We start from the raw sequence: 13,895 nt of genomic DNA on the forward strand, positions 1-13,895 counted from the left end.
GCGGGGGTGGTATGGTCAAGGAATATTGGTTGGGGGAATTGGGTGAGTGAGAAGGAGCCAATGAACTTAGAAAGTTACTTTATGGAGCTTTTATAACTGTAGTGTCCGGATCAGCTTGCGCACACCTCGACTAATTCCAAGAGATATTTGTCACCTCCCACCAACAACATGTATAAGAATCTACTCTACCAAAAGCTAGAAAGATTGAAAAAAAATTATTTTTCTTATTATTCAATATTCAGTAGTCATTGGCCTGATTAATTCGGAATTACATTCTAAAACTCATTAAAGAATAAGCACTTTCTATCAAAAATTTTAAAGTAGCACTCCTATTAAAGACGATATATGGAGCATTTCAAATTTCATGAGAATTATCAAACGTAGAAAATATTTCAATCTTATTTAATTTATACTTTTGGGGGCAAATATGAAAGAATCTTCTCCCCAAGAAGATGGAATACCAATTTCATAAAGATTCTCGAAGGAACCTGGAGATGCACTTAATTGAATGTAGGGTATGTTCGGTATGAAAAATGCTTTCCAATTTTCTCATGTTCGTTTGGTCAAAAAATTTGGAAAACATTTTCTTTAGGAAAACCAATTCTTCAAAAATGAGGAAAATAACTTCCCTAATAAAAATAGGAAAAACAAGTCCACAAGTACATTCCACCAACCACCGTACCACCACCAATCCCCCCCCTCCAACCACCAAACCCCAACCACTCCAACCACCTACCCCACAGAAGAATTAATTTTGTTTTGAAATGGTTTTTTGCACCACCCAATCCCTACCCTCCAACTACGAAACCCCAATCACTTCCGCAACTCATGCACCACCCACCCCCACCCAAACCACCCCTCAATCACCAAACCCCAGCCACTCTTGCAACGCATGCACCACCCTCCCACCCCGCACCCTCCCCCCCCCCGCCCAAAAAAAATTAATTTTTCTTCTGGATTTTTTACACCACCACACCACCCCCCGGGACACCCCACCACCCCCTCCAATTTTTTTTTTTTTTTTTTAGTTTTGAAAAGTTTTTTTTTTTTTATTCTCTACACCCCTCCCTAATTTTCTACTTCCTATTTAATTTTACCTTTATTAAAAAATTATAAAAATTAAAATTTTGCGTGGTTAAAAATTAAAAGTTTGGAGGCTTGTGGGGGGGGGGGGTGTGGTTGTGTAGAAAATCTTAAAAAAAAATTAAAAACTTCAAAAACAAAAAAAAAAAAAATAGACGGGGGTGGGGTTGATGTGGTATGGGGTGTGGGGTTGGGGTGGAGTTGGTGGGACCTGAATGGATATTTTCCGAAAAATATTTTCTACCAACCAAACGAACATGAGAAAATACGTAAGAAATTCACTTATTTTTCAAAAACACATTTTCTTGAAAAACATTTTCTTCCCTACCGAACCCACCCGTAGTTGATAAATGTGATAGGACTATCAAAGTGGCACAATTTTCAAGTCCAACTGAAAAAAATATCCATTTGATTTAGATTTGTAAATTATAGATCCATTCAGCTCTCCTAGCTGATTAAATAAATTAAAGGGCTCTCTTTGTTGTTTGTCCATCTGCCACTAGGGGTATTCTTAAGCGACAGCCAACGTGTATTTTTCTTATTAGGAACCACCCAGATCTAGTCAACTTTGCAGCCAATTTAGTTTACCGACGTCAAATTAAGTCACTTGAATAACCAATTAACTAACAACAAGTTGAGACTAACAGGTTTGAACTGTTGGTCAACGGCGGCACAAGGACCTTCACTGTCAGTGCCATTTAGCCCCCTTCACACCACACCACACCGCATTCGTTAAGAATATAATTTGATGTTAGAACTTCAATTTAATCTGGTTTGTCAAAAAGATATATAGCAAAAATATGGTGATTATTGTATATAATGTATTGGATCCTGTTGATATAAGGGAAGATTTTAATTTATTGACAAGATGTGCTTAAAAATTACTTCAGATTACAGGTTTAAATTCTAGATGTAATATTCTAGTATTTTTTAAATCCCCTTATATACCTTTTTTTTTCTATGCTACTAAAAATCATGATTTTCAAATGTTACATTAAGTGTTAATTCCCCTGTTCTACTTTTATATCATTTTCTCCACGATTTAATAGAATTTCGTTAAATAAAAATACAAGATCACTATATGTAGTTTTTTCATGGCGAATTGAGATAATTTGAGCACGAAGTCACTAAACCAGAGGAAAGAGCCCTAAAAATATGAGGCCTAATACAAATTCATTGGTTTTGGGACTAGAATGCAACATTTCACACCAGTACTACTTGCTAGATGAAAATTGGAAAATAAGAGAGACCATCTGCTTCCTAATTAAAAAACCCCACCTGTGGTCTCCTTATCTTTCTTCTTTTAATTTGTTTAATATAGTTATCCACAAGGCATCTTGGTCGACAGAGTAAGCCCTTCTATCGTATGGTGCCTAGTTTAACTTTCCAACTTATATACTTGGAAGTATCCGACACAGATTTAGAAGTTGAAGTTTATGGATTCCCAACAGTCTCAAATTAATACTCCCTCAATGTTAATTTAAGTGTCTTAGTTTGATTTGACACGAAATTTAAAAAAGAAAGGAAGACTTTTGAATCTTGTGGTCTTAAATTAAAAATGTGTAAAGTATCAAAAAGTTATTTGAATCTTGTGATTATAAACTTGTCATGTACGATGTTTGAATTGTCAACTTACTAAATTAATATAGAAAAAGGCGCTCTTTTTAGGACAAACTAAAAAAGAAAGTAAGACACTTAAATTGGGACGGAGAGAGTATATGTTAATAACCAAACAAAGGAACGAGCACCACATGAAAGAACCGACACCAATATTTTAGAACCCTTTTTCACGTTTTTGTTTAAAGTTGGTTTGAAAAATTAGAATTTGGAAAAAGTGCTACGATTGTGGATTTGGGGGGCTTAAGCTTCTTTTGGAACGACGACATTCAATACAGGATTTCCCTCATAGAATTCTTGAGCATTATTTTGGGAAAGTGACTTACTACAAGGAGGAATGAAAATCACTACAAGAAAGGAATGAGATGGAGATGGGAGAAATGATAAGGATATCAATTCTATTCTATCTGTCCCAAATTCCCAATATCTATTGTTGAAACTTCTAATAAAATTATTTGGCATTATACAAACTAAGTTAAGTACGAGGTAAGATCTGGTTACCATTTAGCGAAATAGCTTGCTAATTGTATCCAAGAAATAACGCGCGGGGTTCCCAAAAGTGTCCAGTCTTGAATTTTTGTAAAAATGACCTTTCGAAAAATTTCGCTGCAAAGAACTTTTTTTTTTTAACCCACTACAAGGTGAACACCTAGCAGCTCCCTTTTTATTCATTTAATAATAACTTAGAGTCTTCACATAATAAAGCAAATGCAATAAAGGTAAATATATATATATATAAAATAAAAATAAAAAGATAGCTCCTCATCATTGTGTCCACGCCAATTAGGGCCAAAACCCCTAATTTGGAAACCACACAAAAATCAGATAGAAATGTTGAGAGAGAAGCTGCAAGTTTTGATTTCTCTCTTTTTGGTCTCTTGGGCTTCCATCTCGTTGATTTGCTTGCTAGGTCGGGTTTGTTGATCATCTTCTTTTCGTCCACACATCATTGTAGGGTATATCCAAAGGTTGGATCTTGCACTTCTTATCAGGTAGCCTTTCTTTTGCAATTGAATGCAACTTCTTTTTGATCTCTTGTTTCTTCCATTACTCTTGTGTTCCTGTTGATTAGCTTTCTTTACATTGATGTGGATCTGCTTGCATATAAAAAAAAAAAATGTGTGATGTGTTGTTGTTGCTCCTTTGCTTGTATTATTCAATTTGTGCTATTTCTATCTGTTGCATTTGTCCTTTTTGGCCTGATGCTTGTAAATTATCCGGTATAAATTTAAGAACCTATTGTCATTAGGATCTTATCTCAAAGTATCTTTGCATCGGATAGCTCAATATCAGTGATTCAACAGATTGAGCATTATACAATGTACCACACACTGGATCACTTTTATTGAACTAATCCAGATGAAAGTTTCTCTGATGAGGCCATCTTTTGTGATCCCAACCCCATGTCTTTGTGTGCTCTCCAATTTGTCAATGCATATTGTCACCTATCTGCTTGTTAATGTAAACCATATGCTTGTTTTCCTAATTATTCCTGCAAAATAAGAAACAAGGTTAGTTAAATTGTTGTTTTCCATGTTCTCCTACCCAAAGGGCATTTGAACATGAAAAACACAGTTGTTCCTCCCTCTTCTCCTCCATTCCTCTATCTCCTGCATGCTTTGATTCTCAAATAGGGCAGATTTAGTTTATCACTGTTGATTAGCCTTCTTCCTTTGGCTTCCAAATCCCGAAAAGACTCTGCATTTACTTATCTCTCATTCAAAGCTACATTAGCCAGGTGGTCAGCCAATTGATTACCTTCCCTCAGGATACGGATGAATCTAATTGTTCTGTTATTCATTTTCTTCCAGATCTCTTCCACTTTATTAACTATCTGCCAAGGTACTTCCCAGACCTTTAGAATGCAATTCATCAATAATAAGGAATCAGTTTCAATAGTCATTACTGAAATTTTTTCTCCACCACATAGTTTACTGCTTGTATAATAGCCATAGCTTCTGCCTGAGTATTAGTGCACCTTGGATTGGTCAACTCCTTAGCCTTAGTAGCAATCAGATTTCCATTCTCATTCCTTACACAGAAACCCCATGATCCTCTTCCAGGATTTCCTCTAGCTGCACCATTTGTGTTACATTTGATCCAACCCCTATCTGGTGGATTCCACTTCAACTGGATTAATTTACTTCTTGGATTGTAATTCTGTAGCGTCTGTACCATTGTGCTCCACCTGTAGGAAACATATTGAAAATTTCCTCTCCTCAGTTTCATAAACATGACAACGGTGTGCATGATTTGATACATTACTTTCACATTGGACATCTTTCCCCCATGCTAGATAACATTCCTCTTTTTCCATAGCTCCCACAAAATGATTTATGGTATTGCTTGAAATATGTATTTTCCATGATTGTTCACTGAGGTATCCCACCATTGGTTAATCACTTGGCATAGCTGCGAATTCTGTATATTTATACCCATAGGCCTACAAAAACTCTTCCAAATATTTTGAGTTGTAGGGGACTGTATGAATACATGTGAAATAGTTTCCACCTTTGGATCTTCACAACAAAAACAATTGGAAGGAAAATGGATACCCTATTTCTTCACCACATCATCTAATGGCACATTAGATTGCCATAATCTCCAGCTAAAGAAACAAATCTTCACTGACAAGCCTTTAATCCAGAACTTCCTAAACAAAATATTAAGATCCTTCCTTTGCCTAGTTACTTGGAAAGCTGTCTTCACTGAAAACGCGCCTCTAGCCTCCAACTTCCAAAAGGGCTTATCAAGTACTTCATTATTTGATGGGGGCTTTACATTTTGAACAATATGATCAAAGAACTTTTGTTGCCCATTGTTATACCCTATTTTAACCGGGGTCAAAATAGTTTACAACATCCCGATAATTCCGGGGTTATTTAAAGTTAAGGAGTCGCCACCTAATTATTTATGGTGAATTAGGGCACCTAAGGTTAATTAAAGTAATTATCTAAAGTTGATTTGTTTTAAAATCTACGAAACCAAAAAGATCTAGCTAAGGGTTGGTATTAGGCATCCTCTAAGTTCCATTAATAATGGTTAATCCGACCGGACTTATAGTTAATTAGGCTAAGTTTAAATATTTTTTAATGTTTGAAAAATAGTTTATAAATGTTACTAAGGTCTTAGATAAAAATATAGTAATGTTATTCAAAAATAAGATTTGTAAAAATAAGATAATTTGCCTATGAATAATAGCCCTTTAAAAGATGATTTGATAAATGTGATCTTTAGATAAAAATGATATTATACGAATATGATGGTGTAGAAATGCCTAGACTTATATTCTTAAATGAAAAGGGCATAAGTTTCTTTCTATTTTTATCATTCTTTATTTAGCCAATTTCGGCTAAAAATATGTATAATCGGATAAATCTTGAAAATGTTTATAGAATATAATCGGATTCATATTTTGTGTATTAGCGACGTTTTTGGAAATTCCTAAGATGGTAAGAATGAAAAATGATTCCTTTAATCCAAAATATATAGGCATATTATTTGAAAATCAATTACTCAAATAAATGTTATAGATATTATAGATAGTTTGGAATATAAATAGAAATAACTGTAATTAGTGGGATTAACTACCCATTATACTAACACTAAGCCGCTAGTTCTATTAAGGTTCATTCTAGCTAAGAAACCCAAAACAAAGTAAAATGTTAGTTGCATAATACAAGTTAAGCACACAAAGTAAAATAAAAGAGGGAGGAAACATAATTAAATGGGCTCAGCCCATTTACAAAATCTATTTACTACGGTTGCTTCTTTGTTGGGCTTCGGCCCAGCAGCCTTAATATGTTGCTGCGACTATTCACCGCCTGTTGGGCTTCAGCCCAGATTTTTTGCCCTCTTATGTGGCTGCGAACAGAGCTTACATGGAGGAAGTCATGTTGGGCTTTTGGCCCAACGCCAAAATGCGGAGAAGATAAGTCCGAGGGACTCGTATACAATAGTCATGCATAAAAATGAAAGAAAAAGGTTAGTATGCAGTCAATAAATAAGGTTAAACATGTATAATGTAAGTTCAAGACAAACCAATAGATCATGTATACATTGTGCATATCTAGGTATATCTCGTGTATACATGCATATATTTCATATAGCATATGGTGCACACGTATGTATTATCGGACCTTATGTGTTATTTACTTGTTTAATCCTATATACAACATACCTAAGATGCACACACCACGATGTATATATCAGGTGTATATCGAATGTATATTCGGTTCTGGACAGGTTCTAAGTCCTGGATACTTAGCCTAAATATCCAAACTACAGTAGGCATATTTCAAATTCATTCGAACACCCACTATTGCATTCCACTATAACTTATATATTAGCAACATATTTTGATCTCGTTTGGGAATACAGTCATCATAGACAGGACTGCTTTAAGTGTAGATAAGTCAACATTTTAGCTAAATCACCTTTTAAAGCTCGATTGTCAATAGACTGTATTTTTATGATGGACAGCACCCAAACATACATGAAATCAGCATTTCAAACTACCTTAAACATGATCCAACATAAAGGCAAACCGCTAAACAGCTAACGTAAGATTGTACCATTAAATACTAACCCCTGTACTAAACAAGAAACCAAAATGAACAAACCAGAGTTGAAGCATGCATAAGGAAATAATAAAACAAGAAAACCAGATGGAAGATGAAGATTATGGGAGCACATTCTTGACTACATATTCCCGAATATTTCAAATCAAACAGTCTTCTAAGGTTCCGATCAGATTTATATATAGCTAATGCTGACCAGTGCATAGTAAAGCGCGAAACTTAGTGCATATTAACACTCCTACCAAACTGTGAGCAGGGATCAGTTACTGAGTTATGTTTAATCAGGCTTGCACATCATGGCTACTTGGCATTTTAGGCTTCTTCAAAGGAACAAATTGATGATCGCTGAAGTCTTAAATAACATCTTAATCGTATTGATATAGTTTGATACCAGCTAGCCCACATTTTAATTAAGAATCGTATACAAGGAGCTATTCCAAGCTACATTAAGATCACTTCCCATCAGTCTTCAAAGATTTCACACTTTCTGTTAATAGATTTTGAAAACTCAAACTTAATCTCCTATATTACTGAAATCAATCAAGATTGGCCAAACGAGCATAAACTTTAACCATACAAGTGTAACAATCTGGTTTTCAGTTTAAATCATACAAATTCTGGTGTTAGAGCAAGAGAGTGAACCAGAATGAAACAAACAGGGACTAGATCACACTGAAGCTACATCATAGACTTAAACTAGGATAATGCAGGCTATAAGTATAGGACAAACTAACATTAACCAAGAGCATTCAAGCACGTCGTCGAACTAGACTAGAGCATAATGAGAGCAAACCAGCCACAAACAATCAAATGAAACAGTAACTACATCATATGAGCATTTAAATACACCTTAACGACAATTAAAACTAACAATAAACTGAGCGCATAAACGCGCTATATACTAGAACTGAAATCAAAAACTAGCTAAAAGAAGGATTGTTTACCTCTTTCGAGCGCAGCGAACTGAGGCTTCGAGTCTCGAATCTACACTCGACCGCGACGAAAGTAACTAAAGTTTCAGCTCGGGGAATGAAAATAGACTAATATATGGCTGTTTTTAGAATGGGGGTATATTTCCGACGATACTTTCCAATTGCAAAATCTTGTATTTTTTCAGAAGGTTTTCTGATTTAAAAAGAAAATCAAGACCCGAATAAAAAAAACCTAAGACTTGATCCTCCCCCCAAAAAACCCCTCTTCGGCTAAGACTTAAGGATGTATTTATAGGTAAAATATGACTAGGGTTTTGCTCGTTTTGGGCGAGATCTTTGAAATCTAAATTCGAAATTGAGTCCAAGTTTTTTGCTAATCTGAACGTTGGGCTTCAATCACGTGATTTGCTTCGGATTTATGCCCGAAGAGAGAGGGGCTGCGGCTGAAGAGGGAGAAAGAGAAGGGGATTAGGTTTTTTTTGTTAAATTTCGTTTGGGCTGGGTCGGGTAAAAACGGGGATGGGTGCGGTGACGAATTAGGCTGGTCTGATGATTTCAGTTGGTCCGAAAATGTAGGGGTTGAATTAATGAATATTGTGTTAATATTTTGGGCCATTAATTTGACTGAAAAATATTGGTCCTTCCTCCTCTATTTAAATATTCCTGGGCTTTTAACTCAATAACTAATACAATATTTATTATGCGAGGACAAATAGTGATTAGTGTATATAAGTAAAATTAATTTAACGAGTACTAATCCTAAAACGAAATGATGATGAGTCATTTAAAATCGTGATAAAGTAATACTCGTAACATTGATAGTAAAACTAATGAAAATGAAAGTAAGGATATTAATAGCAGTAGGAATAAAAATAGTAGCGAAAATAAAATATTTAAATTTAATTAATTTAAAAGCCCAAGGAAATAAATTGGAATAAAGGAGGGACAAAATTGGGTGTCAACAGATGCCCCTCTTCGACCGGAGACGATGTAAGAGTTTTCGGGCAAAGAAGTTGACGTAAAAGCCGATTTTGTTCCGACCAACAAGTATGACTTGGAAGAACTTGAGAAATACGGTTTAGGAGAAATGGTGGAAAATATTATGGGATGGAAAGAATTATGGCTGACCCAATCTCGAGTTGCCTACAAGTCTCGGATTTTGTGAGAATCAAGTTGTATGCAGTTCGAAAGAAGCGGGTCGATACTGGCGCTACGCTTTTTGCCCCAGTGTTGAATTATAGTAAGACTGGGATATAGGAAAGGACACAAGATTGTGAAAGGAAAGAGTTGAGTAGAGTTTTAGCAATGGACATGAAAGAGAAATTAACCTACGTATCACGTGTTTGTGGACGCGAGGCGGAGTTGAGTTCGAGAGTAGATCCGTGACCCTTGCTTGTGAGTTTGATATTCTCTTCAAAGTTTGCCCCGTTCCTTTGCGTAAGATAAAGTTCCACGTTGTGCTATGTCTCTGTAGATTGTATTTTCTGTCAAAATTGAAATTCATGTCAAAATTAGTAATAAAGTCTGGGTAAAGTTGAAACTGTAAAACTTATAGAGTGTAAAATGATAAAATATAGGCGTGAAAGTGAGGGTGAAGCCGTGTGGCTTATAACGAGGCAGCGTGGCCAAATGTTGTCTCTAATTGTCTTCAGAGACTTGCGTGATGTTTATGCTAAAGTTGTATTTGGCGACTTTAATGATAGTAATAAAGCCTCAAATTTGTCTTACCGGACTCGATGATAAACGATGTCCGTGGAATTTAAAGATAAAGTCGTTAAAGTAAGCAAAGTGGATGGTAAAGTAAAGTAATAAAGTAGAGAGTAAAGTAAAAGTGCGGCCGTTCGGCTTATGCGGATAGTGTGTATGTGATGTCTCCGGTTGTCTTCGGGGACTTGATGGTAAATGATACGCCGATGAGGCCGTTTAGCCAAACGATGTCTCCGGTTGTTTCGGGGACTCGATGATGTCTGTGAAATTAAGGTACAAATTATTATGATAATGTAATTGATGAAGTAAAAAGTGAAGTAAGAGTGCGGCCGTCTGGCTTATGAAAATGAGGCTGTATAGCCGTATGATATCTCCGGTTGTTTTCGGAGACTTGATAAAGATTCCCGTAAATTTCGGGTTAAAGTTGTTTAAATAAAGTGAAGGATGATTCCCGTAACATTCGGGATAAAGTATAGAGTGAATGATGAGAACGTAAATTCCCGTAAAGTCCGGGGTAAAGTAGGTAAAGTGAATGATGTTGTTTCCGGAGATTTGATGAAAATCCCCGTAAAGTCCGGGTTAAAGTAGGTAAAGTAAATGATGTCTCCGATTGTCTTTGGAGATTTGATGGGAATCCCCGTAAAGTTTGAGTTAAAGTAGGTAAAGTAGATAAAGTAAATGACGTGAATGTAAACTCCCGTAAAGTCCGGGGTGAAGTATTTTAAAGTAGGTAAAGTAAATGATGTCTCCGGTTGTCTTCGGAGACTTGATGAAAATTCCCGTAAAGTCCGGGTAAAGTGGTTAAGGTAGGTAAAGTAAATGAAGAATGTAAATTCCTGTAAAGTTCAGGGTAAAGTCGTAAAGTTGATAAAGTAGATGATAAAATAAAGAGTAAAGTAAACGCATAGCCGTTTGGCTAGTAATGTTGATGGTATTGCGACAGGCCACGTAATCCTGATTCAATTCGCCTTCAATATCGACAACCTACAAAACATGTATATTTGTTAATAAATTCATAAAGTTAATAAGGAATAAAAGTAGAGATAAAGTTGAAAATAAAGCCGTTTGGCTTTTAAGGCGAGGCTTTTCGGCCATGATTGATGGACTTGATTGTTGGTCTCGCAGCCTTTGTTCCTGCACTCAAAGAAAAATTCTTAGTTTGGGAGGGGAAAGTTGATTCGTGTTGACTCGAAGCTTGACGTTATTGGCGCTCCATCCGTCTTGTTCGTTTGGATCTTGTGATCTCCATTCAAGCCTCGATAGATGAATAGTAGTGAAACAATCGAAAGAAAGTGGTTCTTTTGAAAAATATATATGTAGGTATGTATATAAGGAAATATATATATGTAAATATATGTGTGTAAGTTGTAAAATATTTCTGCCAACCTCAGATTGTGACACAATTGAAAAGTCATTTGTCTATACTATTTCCTGTCTGGTAGTCTTAGTCTTGTCGATGTCCAACCATTTTTGTCTATACGTTTTCAAAATATGCCCCAGTTTTGTCTCAGAAGGGTGTACTAAACTTATGTTGTGGTGTGACCGAACCTTATATAGGTTGCCTACGTATCCTGCCAAAGGAATCAGGTCAGAACGTAGTTCGTAGGACGCGTGGAAATGGTTTGAAGGGACCGTACCCGATATGGATTGCCTACGTATCCCACCAAGGGAATCAGGTCGGCATAGTTCTATTACGTAAATGGTAAAAGTTTGTTGGCTTTCTACCTAAACACGTTTGACCTGTATGTTGATAGTCTACGAATTCCACCGAGGGAATCAGGCTAAGCGTAATTCTCCTTGTATAAGGATTTTGGGTTTTCTGTTATAAATGCAACCGAACCCTATGTGGGCTGCCTACGTATCCCACCATGGGAATCAGGTCGGAACGTAGTTCGTACTGTATTAAAGGAAAGGTTGCAAACTAGGTTGTCTAACCTAATGTCGTACTTTGATTTTTTCTTGAATTGCTAGCTTTCAGGCTTATGTCATCACCTATTGGCTATTTGCTTTCTTCCAAATGGAATCTTGTCTTCTAATTTCTTTGTTATTCCTCGAGGTGTACTTGGTTCATTCGTTCGTTTTACGTCACAATCGTACAGTTGGCAGATTTGATAAATAAAGTAGAAAATAATAAATAGATAGTTAGAGAAAATCAGAAATGCATTCATAGATTGTGCAATTTTAGCTTCCAAAAGATGAGGCGACACAACAAAAGTTTTAGGGCACAATTTAAGCCTCAATTTTAAAATTGTGCTATCTCAAAAGTTCTACGATTCAATCTACCAAGACTCTGGCGAACCGTGGACGGAGTACAAGTCCGGTTCTTCGAGTTTCTCTGACGGCATTCGGCTCGGTGTTATGAATAGTTATAGCAGCAATCTTCACTGGTGCTTGTTTTTGGATTGTTCCCGCGGGAGCGACAAAGGTTGATGTCATGATGGCTTTCACATCTCCATCTTCCTCAACGGTAATCATGTTCACGTTGGCATTTTCATGAGTAGGTAGAGGGTTTTTTTCCACGTTGGGCCGAGCTCTAGTAAGTTGGATTGCTCCTTTCTTAATCAAGGCTTCGATTTTATTTTTGAGCCCATAGCAATCCTCAGTGTCGTGCCCAGCGACTCCAGAATGGTAAGCACAGTGCTTGGAACCATCAGACCATCTTGGAATAGGATCGGGAATTTTTCCTTCAATCGGTTGTATTACGCCTAACTTGCTTTCAATATTTCGAACAATTGAGCCAAGGGTTCGAAATAAACCGAGTGTAATTACGGGTATTTTTGATGTCAGTATTTGGACGAGTTTTGGGTGTAGTATGTGGTCGATTTTGGTAAGTAGGAGCTTGAACAGGTTGATATGGACGTGGGTTTTGATGTGGAGGTGCTCGGGATTGGTAGTAGTTTGCTTGGGCGTTGTAGATAGGGTAAGGAGATAATGGAGCTTGGTAAGGTTCAACGTAATGGTAAGGGTAGAAAGGCGGTTGTGGATGGTTAAAGTATGTAGTGGCTTGGCTCGGCTTATGTCCTTGGACATTCGACCGCATCGCATCTTCTTTCTTCTTTTTAAGCCCACTGATAGAACCAGATTGAATGGCTTTGTTTACAGCTTGCAAAGCCGTAAGATCCTGAATTTTCCCAGATTTGATGCCTTCTTCTAAGGCTTCTCCCATTCGGACAACTTCTGTGAATTTCTGTCCCATCATACCTATCATTTTCTCATAAAATATGCCAGCCTGGCATTCAATGAAAGTAGCAGTCATTTCTCTGTCATTCATCGGGGGTTGAACCCTAGCTGCTTCTGACCTCCAACGTAGTGCATACTCACGGAACGACTCAGTTGACTTCTTGGTTAACTTAGTCATATAGACTACGTTCGGTGTGATGTCAGTGTTGAAACTGAATCGGTCCATAAAGTCTTGGGCCATGTCACTCCAACCACGCCATTTACGGACGTCCTGTTGTGTATACCAATTAAGGGCCTCACTAGATAAGCTCCTGATGAATATCTTCATCCTTATTGTCACACCCTAACCTTATTAAGGTGTGATGGGCACCCGACCCTTACTTAGGGCCGAATGAACGCTCAGACTCTTACCGCATACAAAATCACGCCAATTTTTTTTTGTTTTTTTTTTTAATCAAATAAGATAAAATACATAGCAAAATTTTCAGCAATCTCTTTTCTCGTATAATTATACAAGATTTCATTACGTAACATAGACCGACATATCGGTGATGGAGCGCATACGACCGACAACCAGCACCCACGACGCTCGTCTGCAAAGTCTCTAACATCCATCCGTAAGACATATCACACAAACTCGACTCGGCGACACTCAGAGCAAACGGAGCCGCCATCCAACTGGAGCATCCTTTATCATGGCTGCTAATCATCTGGGAGTACCTGCGCGGCATGAAGCGCAGCCCCCGAAGAAGAGGGGGTCAGTACAAATAATGTACCGAGTATGTAAGGCATGGAA

The 13,895-nt window shown here is 37.0% G+C and overlaps 1 long non-coding RNA gene across 2 annotated transcripts in view; it reads left to right on the top strand.

Moving 5' to 3' along the window:
• Positions 1 to 3,442: 3,442 nt before the first annotated feature.
• LOC132056672 (uncharacterized) overlaps positions 3,443 to 13,895 on the top strand; it is a 28,100-nt gene continuing 17,647 nt past the window's right edge. For both annotated transcript variants that reach the window (XR_009414887.1, XR_009414888.1), the window contains exon 1: positions 3,443 to 3,692. This is a non-coding gene — a long non-coding RNA (uncharacterized LOC132056672). The remainder of the gene's footprint in view (positions 3,693 to 13,895) is intronic.

Source organism: Lycium ferocissimum, chromosome 5 (assembly GCF_029784015.1).
Source record: "Lycium ferocissimum isolate CSIRO_LF1 chromosome 5, AGI_CSIRO_Lferr_CH_V1, whole genome shotgun sequence".
NCBI lineage: Eukaryota > Viridiplantae > Streptophyta > Magnoliopsida > Solanales > Solanaceae > Lycium > Lycium ferocissimum.